The following is an 8,339-nucleotide window of genomic DNA, read 5'->3' on the forward strand; positions in this document are numbered from 1 at the left end:
TCGTACAGTAGTGTAGTTTTTAGTAAGTCCGGTTCGTTCCACAGGGAATCTTTTTAAACAAAGCTTAACGCTATATTAGTTTACTTTTATAAAAATACAAATATATATATAAGTAATATTATTATTATAAAGGGGGGTTTTTACCGTTTAATGACCGGTTTGTCGATTTTAAAACTTTAGTCACAGTTAAAACCTAACGTAAAATATTAAATAAATAAAAGACTTAATTTAAAGCGTAAAATAAATAACGATAATGAAATTGCGAATAATAAAAATGCGATAAAATAAACTTGCGATAATTAAAAAGTACGATAATTAAAAGTGCAATTAAATACAATAACAATAAAAATGCGATAATTAGAAGTGCAATTAAATATAAAATAAAGGAAATTAAATATGAAATAAAAGAATTATGCTTATTTAAACTTCCGTAATCATGATGTTTGACGTGTTGATTTTAGTTTTATGCCCATGGGTTAATTGTCCTTTGTCCTGGATTATTTAATAAGTCCATACGGATTTGTCCATAATAGTCCATCAGTCATAAATATAAAGAGCGAAAGCCTTCGTCAAATTATTCTTATTCCCGAAGTCAAATATTCCAACTAATTGGGGATTCGAATTGTAACAAGGTTTTAATACTTTGTTTAATGAATACACCAGGTTATCGACTGCGTGTAAACCAAGGTTTTACTACTTTGTTAACAATTACACCAATTACCCTTGAATGTAATTCACCCCTGTTTCAACAAGTTTATTAACTATTAATCCAGTTCCGTATCCGGTAAAATGAATAATTATTGGTATTTATAGATATCCCGCCCACCGTACCCAGTCAAGCGTATGTGGTTATATATAAATACGTCAAATTATAAGTTTGTATATTAAATTAACAAGGTATTGTTTAGTTAATATAAAACCCATTAATAGCCCATAGTCTAATTTCCACAAGTGTCGTTCTTTTGTCCAAACCCCAATTATGGTACAAAGCCCAATTACCCAATTTTAGTAATTAGCCCAACATCATGATTACTTCGGATTAAATAAGCATAATAATAACTTAGCTACGAGACATTAATGTAAAAAGGTTGAACATAACTTACAATGATTAAAAATAGCGTAGCGTTACGCGGACAGAATTTCGACTTACACCCTTACAACATTCGCTAACATACCCTTATTATTAGAATTATAATTAAAATTAAAATATAAATTATAAATATAAATATATATTTTACGTATATTGAGAGAGAGATATATTTGGTTAATTTTTACGATCAGAATGCGCGAGCTTTATCGGGAGTTTCAGAAATTGGGTAACACAAAACCATAAGTTTTGAGCTAAAATTTTCAAATCTGAAACCCACCAAACCCACAAAAATATTTTGCAAACACCGGTAAAGGGTTATTCCGGAAAACTTATCTAGGGTAAAAACTAGATTTAATTTTCAAAAGATCAAATGTTTTCATAAAGATCCAGTTTCCTTAATGGATCTAAATTTTATATTTTCAAAAGATCAAATGTTTTCAAACTCCGCGAGTCGCGGAGTTTACTTTTACAGCTCACCCATGTTTGGAGTCTTTCTTGCCGACGATTTATTTTATATATATAATATATATATATATAATTAATATAATTAATTATATATTATATTATATTTATATACATAGTTAACTTGTAATTTTTAGTCCGTTGCGTCGAGCGTTAAGAGTTGACTCTGGTCCCGGTTCCGGATTTTCGAACGTCCTTGCGTACAATTTAATATCTTGTACTTTGCGTTTTGAATCTTGTACTCTTGTAATTTCGAGACGTTTCTTATCAATAATTGGAACCTCTTTGATTGTCTTTTGTACTTTTGAGCTTTTTGGTCGTTTGCGTCTTCAATTCGTCGAATCTGTCTTTTGTCTTCACCTTTTATTATTTAAACGAATATCACTTTTAAATAGAACAATTGCAACTAAAAGCTTGTCTTTCTTGAGGAATAATGTTATGAAATATATGTTCGTTTTTAGCATTATCAAATATTCCCACACTTGAGCGTTGCTTGTCCTCAAGCAATATCGTCTTGAAATACTAGAATCACTTCTTTATTCTTCACACTTTGTACATCAGTGATTTTTTATACGGCGGTATAAACAACGGTAGTAACGATATGGTTTACAGTCCCACATGACTATAAAAATTTAGATCCATTAAGGAAATTGGATCTTTATGAAAACATTTGATCTTTTGAAAATTAAATCTAGTTTTTACCCTAGATAAGTTTTCCGGAATAACCCTTTACCGGTGTTTGCAAAATATTTTTGTGGGTTTAGTGGGTTTCAGATTTGAAAATTTTAGCTCAAAACTTGCGGTTTTGTGTCACCCACTTGCTAACCTTGTATTTGGGAAGCAACACGTCCAGTTTACTTGCTCCGTATATTACCTTTCGGTAAACTACCGTCCGGTTGTAAAGGAAAGCGTTGAACAAGCAACTGTTAAGGCAATGTCCCCTGACATGCTTTTAATTATGGTCTATAACGTGTCGGACGCAATTACTATCCTTTGTAGGGGCAATAGTAAAGCTCACCCTCATAATTTTTCGGTCTGGCAAAAGGTCCTGTCTTTGACCACTATGCAACCACCGTTCTTACGGTTGATACCCGATTTGGTTCAGGTGACCTAATGAATTCCAGGTGAATTCCTAGGATTTTACGTTCAATGGTAATGAACGCATTGAAAATAGGGTTTTCAGAAAACAAATCGGTTTATAATTTGATCAAAATATTTTCTCGTTCAAGCTCGAGTTTAGATATCATTGAATTCCATGAGTTTGTAATTCTCAATCTTTAAGGTCAATCTCTAGGATTGAGTAATATCAGGCTTAAAAGCTGATTTTTAATCTTTAAGGAGATTATCCTTTCTGGGGATCTGATTCATTAGTCTTATCCAGCTAATTTGCATGGTGCCCCCCATTTTACGAGATAAATCCTTCTCATGGTTAGGATAAATCTGACCACTTGGCGACCCTGTTTAATGCTGAGGTCCGTGGATTTCCTGCTGATTTTAGTGATGACTTTTCTGGATTTTTCGTCAACCTACAGCTGGTCTGGACGACAACTTCATGACCTAAATCAAGAAGCGCGTGTCTTTTTCGGAAGACTTTACTTCCTTTTAATGATGGAATTGATTCATCGTGTAGATCCATCTTTTCTTTTCTTTCATTGGGTAAAACAGTTTAGTTTAGTCCAAAGCAAAAGTATTTTCAGTTATTTGTTACAGAAATATGTGATATCTGTTTAAGATAACTTGGTAAATTTTCCCACACTTGGCTTTTATTTTCCTTTTTATCGTCCTCTATTCCATTTTAAATGAATTTTAACATTTTAGTTTGTTTCTCAATTTATGTCCTTTCCGAGGTAACAATAATTTCGGTGTTAACACCTAGTTTTATCGTTCATAAATATGTATAAACATGAATTTGAGTTCATTTAATTGAAAATTTTTAAAATTTTTACTAGAATTGGGTAGTCAGTATATAAGACTAGGGCTGTTCTTTATTATCAGAGAGCACTAGATTCTAATACAACTACTGCTTTACTAGTATTTTTAATGGTAACCAAGTGTATAAAGTAAAAAAAAAATTTAAAATCCGAAAGAATTTAACCCCTTCCCACACTTAAGATCTTGCAATGCCCTCATTTGCAAGAAATCAGTAATAATTTAAATTATTGAGGTTGATTTGTGTGAAAATGATTAAATTTTTACCAAAGTTTCCAAATATATTGGCGTTTGTTTGCTGAATGATAAATGGTGCACATCATTTGTTCATTCCGGCTTGTTGTTATTTCACATATATTTTGCATCTTGTCGTCAAAATTAGTTGCTTTTGCTGAACTTAATGCCAGTCTTTGAAAATGCGTTATTTTACTCTGTTGTGTACATAAGATAAACTGCAAACATATATACATATTTTTGAAGTTTGGTATATTACCCCACATTCAAAAATTATTAAAATCTAAGAATAAAAGTTAGATAATTATAAAAATGATTACAATATTAACAAAAGTATTAAACGTATCAATCATTACAAATTACAAAAAAAAAAAAATAAGTATACTAGGGATGATACTGGTACCAATAGGGGTTCCAGGCATAACCATAGGTGCTATAGAATGCTTCGGCAGGGTTATACGTAGGATACGGTGGTTGCATCTCTATAGACCAGGGAGGGAAGATGGGTTTCGGTGTAGGAATATAGTTTCTACCTATATGTTGGCAATGAGCTATAATTTGGTTCTGATGAACTTGCCAATCTTCAAATGCTCTCTGTCTAGCATTTTCGTACTCCTGAGAAGCTATAAACCTTTGCATTTCTTGCATCTCATTCCCCCCTCCTACATTACCTTGCTGTTGGTTTCTCTCAACCTGTGGATGTCTACCATGGTATGGTACTGCGGCGTTATTTCGCCTCTTCAAAACTTTCGCACCATGGTATACATTTAAACCTATAGTATCGCGGGGTTCTGGTTCTTCTACTAATAATCCCCCCCGACTTATATCCACACCGAGATATTCACCAATCAAAGTAATAAAAATACCACCTCCTATTATGCTATGCGGTCTCATCCCCCGAACCATAGCTGATAAATAATAACCCACACAATACGGTATACTTACAGCACTTTGTGGGTCTCGAATACACATATGGTAAAACAAATCCTGTTCATTTACTTTTTCCTTGTTCTTACCCCTTTGTGTAATCGAATTAGCTAAAAACCTATGAATTACTCTTAATTCAGCTCTATCTATATCCAAATAAGAGTAATTTCCCCCTTTGAAACGGTTATGGCTTGTCATTTGACTCCACACACCGTGTGTATCAAAATTTTCATCTATCTTTCTACCGTTTAGTATCAACCCTCTACAATCGGCAGATGCTAACTCCTCAGGCGTATATATACGTAAAGCCTGAGCCATGTCTAGTAAAGACATGTGGCGCATCGAACCGCCTAACAAAAATCTAATAAAAGAACGATTGGTTAAACTAGCTACCCGATCATCCAACTCTATACTACACAACAATTCTTCACACCATACTTTATATACAGGTCTACGCATGGTGAATAAACGTACCCAGTCATTAAAAGTAGAATTACCATACCTCTGTACAAGTAATTCTCTAATTGGCCCGGCCAATTCTACAGCTTCTAAGGGTCCCCATTCTATGACCCTCCGTACCTCAACAACCTTAGAATGAAGAGTATGCAAACCCCTTTGGTATTTTGGATAATCTATCCAAAGTCTGTCAAATCTCAGGTTCGGGTGCAACTCTTCCAAGTGCATATCAAAAAAGGTCATGACTGGATGCGGTATATCCTGCTTGTAGTAGTTATCCACCTCCTGTTGTTCCGCATTCTCAGCAGGAGCATTGCAGGCTTGGGATGAAGATTCACCCCTTTCAGTCTGCAAAACACATCAAACACAATTTTTGTGCATCCAAATATGCATTAGTGTCAGCAAAATCATCAATTACAATGACATGATCAATTTATATCAAACTTAAGCTCATTTTCACATTTTTATCAAATCTACACTTTTTCAAATAAGCATATACGAAAATGTTCGCCAAGTTCATAAGCATTCAACTCAAATAACATGTCAAAATAATCATTACTAGCAATTAAACAAGTTTCAAATGGCATTGTCTTTCAAAAATCAAGTGCATGAATTTTAGACTTGAAAAAGTCCACTTTAATTCTCAAAATCATGTTTAGGCTCAAAGTTTGGATCATTTAACTACCTAGACATGTTACACTACTTAATTTAGCAACAATTCATGACAAAAATCGGCCATAACCTGTTTATATCAAAAAGCCCCAAATTTGCTCAAGAACACAAACCCTAGATTACTCAAAATTTGAAGTTTAAGGCTTCTAATCATGTTAAACAGCATCAATCTAGGTTATACAAGCATAATACATAAACAATTTAAGCATAATTACACTAAAAAGCATCAAAATCAAATTGGGGAAAAAATTGCTCAAGAACACCAAATTTCGGATTAAATGGTGTTTAGGTGTAGAAATTTACCGTTTTTCTTAAGTAATTCCTAGATAGCATCCTTCTCAACATGATTTTAGTAAAAAATTTGGTGATTAACGGTTAAAAATTGTGAATTTGGGGTGTATTTTTTGGGTTTTTGCTTAGTATGTTCGCAGTTTTTTTTTTTCTGTGGGTTTTGTGTACTGAGCTGTTTCAGCTCTTATTTTTCTTTTGTAATCCGACCCCTCCGCGAGTCGCGGAGATTAAAGCTCCAAACTCCGCGAGTCGCGGAGTTTGCTTTTCTTTTTTTTTTTTTTAACATCTTATACTAATTAAAACAATTAATTAATTAATTTAAAATTTTGTTTCCCTTGTTATTTAGGACGAGGTCGTTTCGGATCGATGTCCTAGTCCGTCCTTCGACAAAATTTTAAAATTTGTCTTTTTGTAGCGATTGTTTTAAAAGCTAAGATTTTTGGGTTTTTTTAATGTTTTTGGCATACTTTAATTCAATAAGATTAAAAATAATGATAATAAAAGTTCTCGTCCCTCCCTCGGGTAAAGCAATTTCGGTTCAAAGACCTAGTCTTCAACTTACGACGAATTTTAAAAATCATATTCTTAACTTAATGAGATAAAGTAAATTTTTGTTTTTAAATTCACACAACTTAAATATAAAATTCAAAATTAATATTAAAAATTCACACCAAACTTAAAATTTAAAATGCATAAAATTGAAAATTCATATTTTAAAAATTAAAAATTCACACCAAACTTAATTTAAAAATTTATAAATTCATACCAAACTTATATTAATTTTTCAAATATTTACAATTTTAAATATATAGTTTTTACAAAGTTTACAATATTAATTTAAGATTTAAATATTAATTTTAAAAACATGGTAAAAATAAAATTAAAAATATTTTTGGCTTTTTATCTCACTTTTATCAATCAAATATTATCAAAAATATGCGCCCCTCTTTTCGGTAAAGTAATTTCGGTTCCAAGACCTAATTTAACTCATGACGAATTTTTGAAATATTTTGTGTTGATTGATTAAAGATATTTATACCTTAAGAATAAACGTTAAATTTCGCAGTGATGTAATAAATTTTTGTATGATATCAATAATTTCGGTCACCAAACCTAATTTTATACAATACCAATTTAATACTTTATAGCGAACAAATTAGCGTTTATTATCAAAAGGTTAAAAAAATAAAAAAAAATAAAATAAAAACTGTACAGACTTACCTGTGAAATAGATTTCTTAGTTATATGATCTATCCCATTCATAAGATAGTCGGTTTAATTGGTTTTCCATAGCTACATAGGCGTAACCTCGAGCATTCAGTGTCTTTTCTTCTAAACATATGAACGGTCCGTCTCTGCATAAAGTAACAAATTCGGTATTTGAATAGGTTTGATTATTTGAACATTTACCTCCATGTGATCATTTTCCGCATTTGTGACATCTTTCTAGGTGTCGTGCTCTTCTTTTCGCTGCGGATTTTGATTTTCCTTTACCAAATTGTAATTTATTATCTTCGCATCTGGATTCTTTTCTAACTCCGTCCATTCTTTCTCTGATTACTGATACTAATTCACTCGGTAGTATGTCATTATTACGTTTAGTGATCAAAGCGTGTAGCATTAGACCATGGTTTAGTTCACAGGCAGTCTTCATTTTGTAAAAACCTAAAAAAAAATAAAAATTCAGAATGGGGGAAGAAGACTAGTTCTTTAGGGTCTGCTAGGGAAAGACCATTCGGGTTCCATTTTCGAGAACTACACGAAAACAGACAATCTAACTCTAACAGAAATACATATTATCCTTTAAAGACTTGATTCTCCCCACACTTAGTTAGCTGTGGTGTCGAAATTGTGATTAACTTCGTTGTCGACTTCCATCGGACCATGTATGTAGTGTTTAACTCTGTGACCATTAACTTTAAATTCAATCCCATTTGAATTTATCAATTCTACCGTTCTGTATGGGAAAACTCTTTTGACTATGAATGGTCCAGACCATCTTGATTTCAATTTTCCAGGAAATAGCTTGAATCGTGAATTGAAAAGAAGAACTCTGTCTCCTTCTTTAAATTCTTTTGAACTTCTGATTCTTTTATCATGCCATTTCTTCGTTCTTTATTTATAGATTAACGAATTTTCGTATGCTTCATGTCTTAGTTCTTCTAATTCGTTTAGTTGACTTAATCGTAGACGTCCAGCTTCATGTAAATCAAGATTACATGTTTTCAAAGCCCAAAATGCTTTGTGTTCAATTTCTACTGGAAGATGACATGCTTTT

This window comes from Rutidosis leptorrhynchoides, chromosome 9 (assembly GCF_046630445.1).
Source record: "Rutidosis leptorrhynchoides isolate AG116_Rl617_1_P2 chromosome 9, CSIRO_AGI_Rlap_v1, whole genome shotgun sequence".
Lineage (NCBI taxonomy): Eukaryota > Viridiplantae > Streptophyta > Magnoliopsida > Asterales > Asteraceae > Rutidosis > Rutidosis leptorrhynchoides.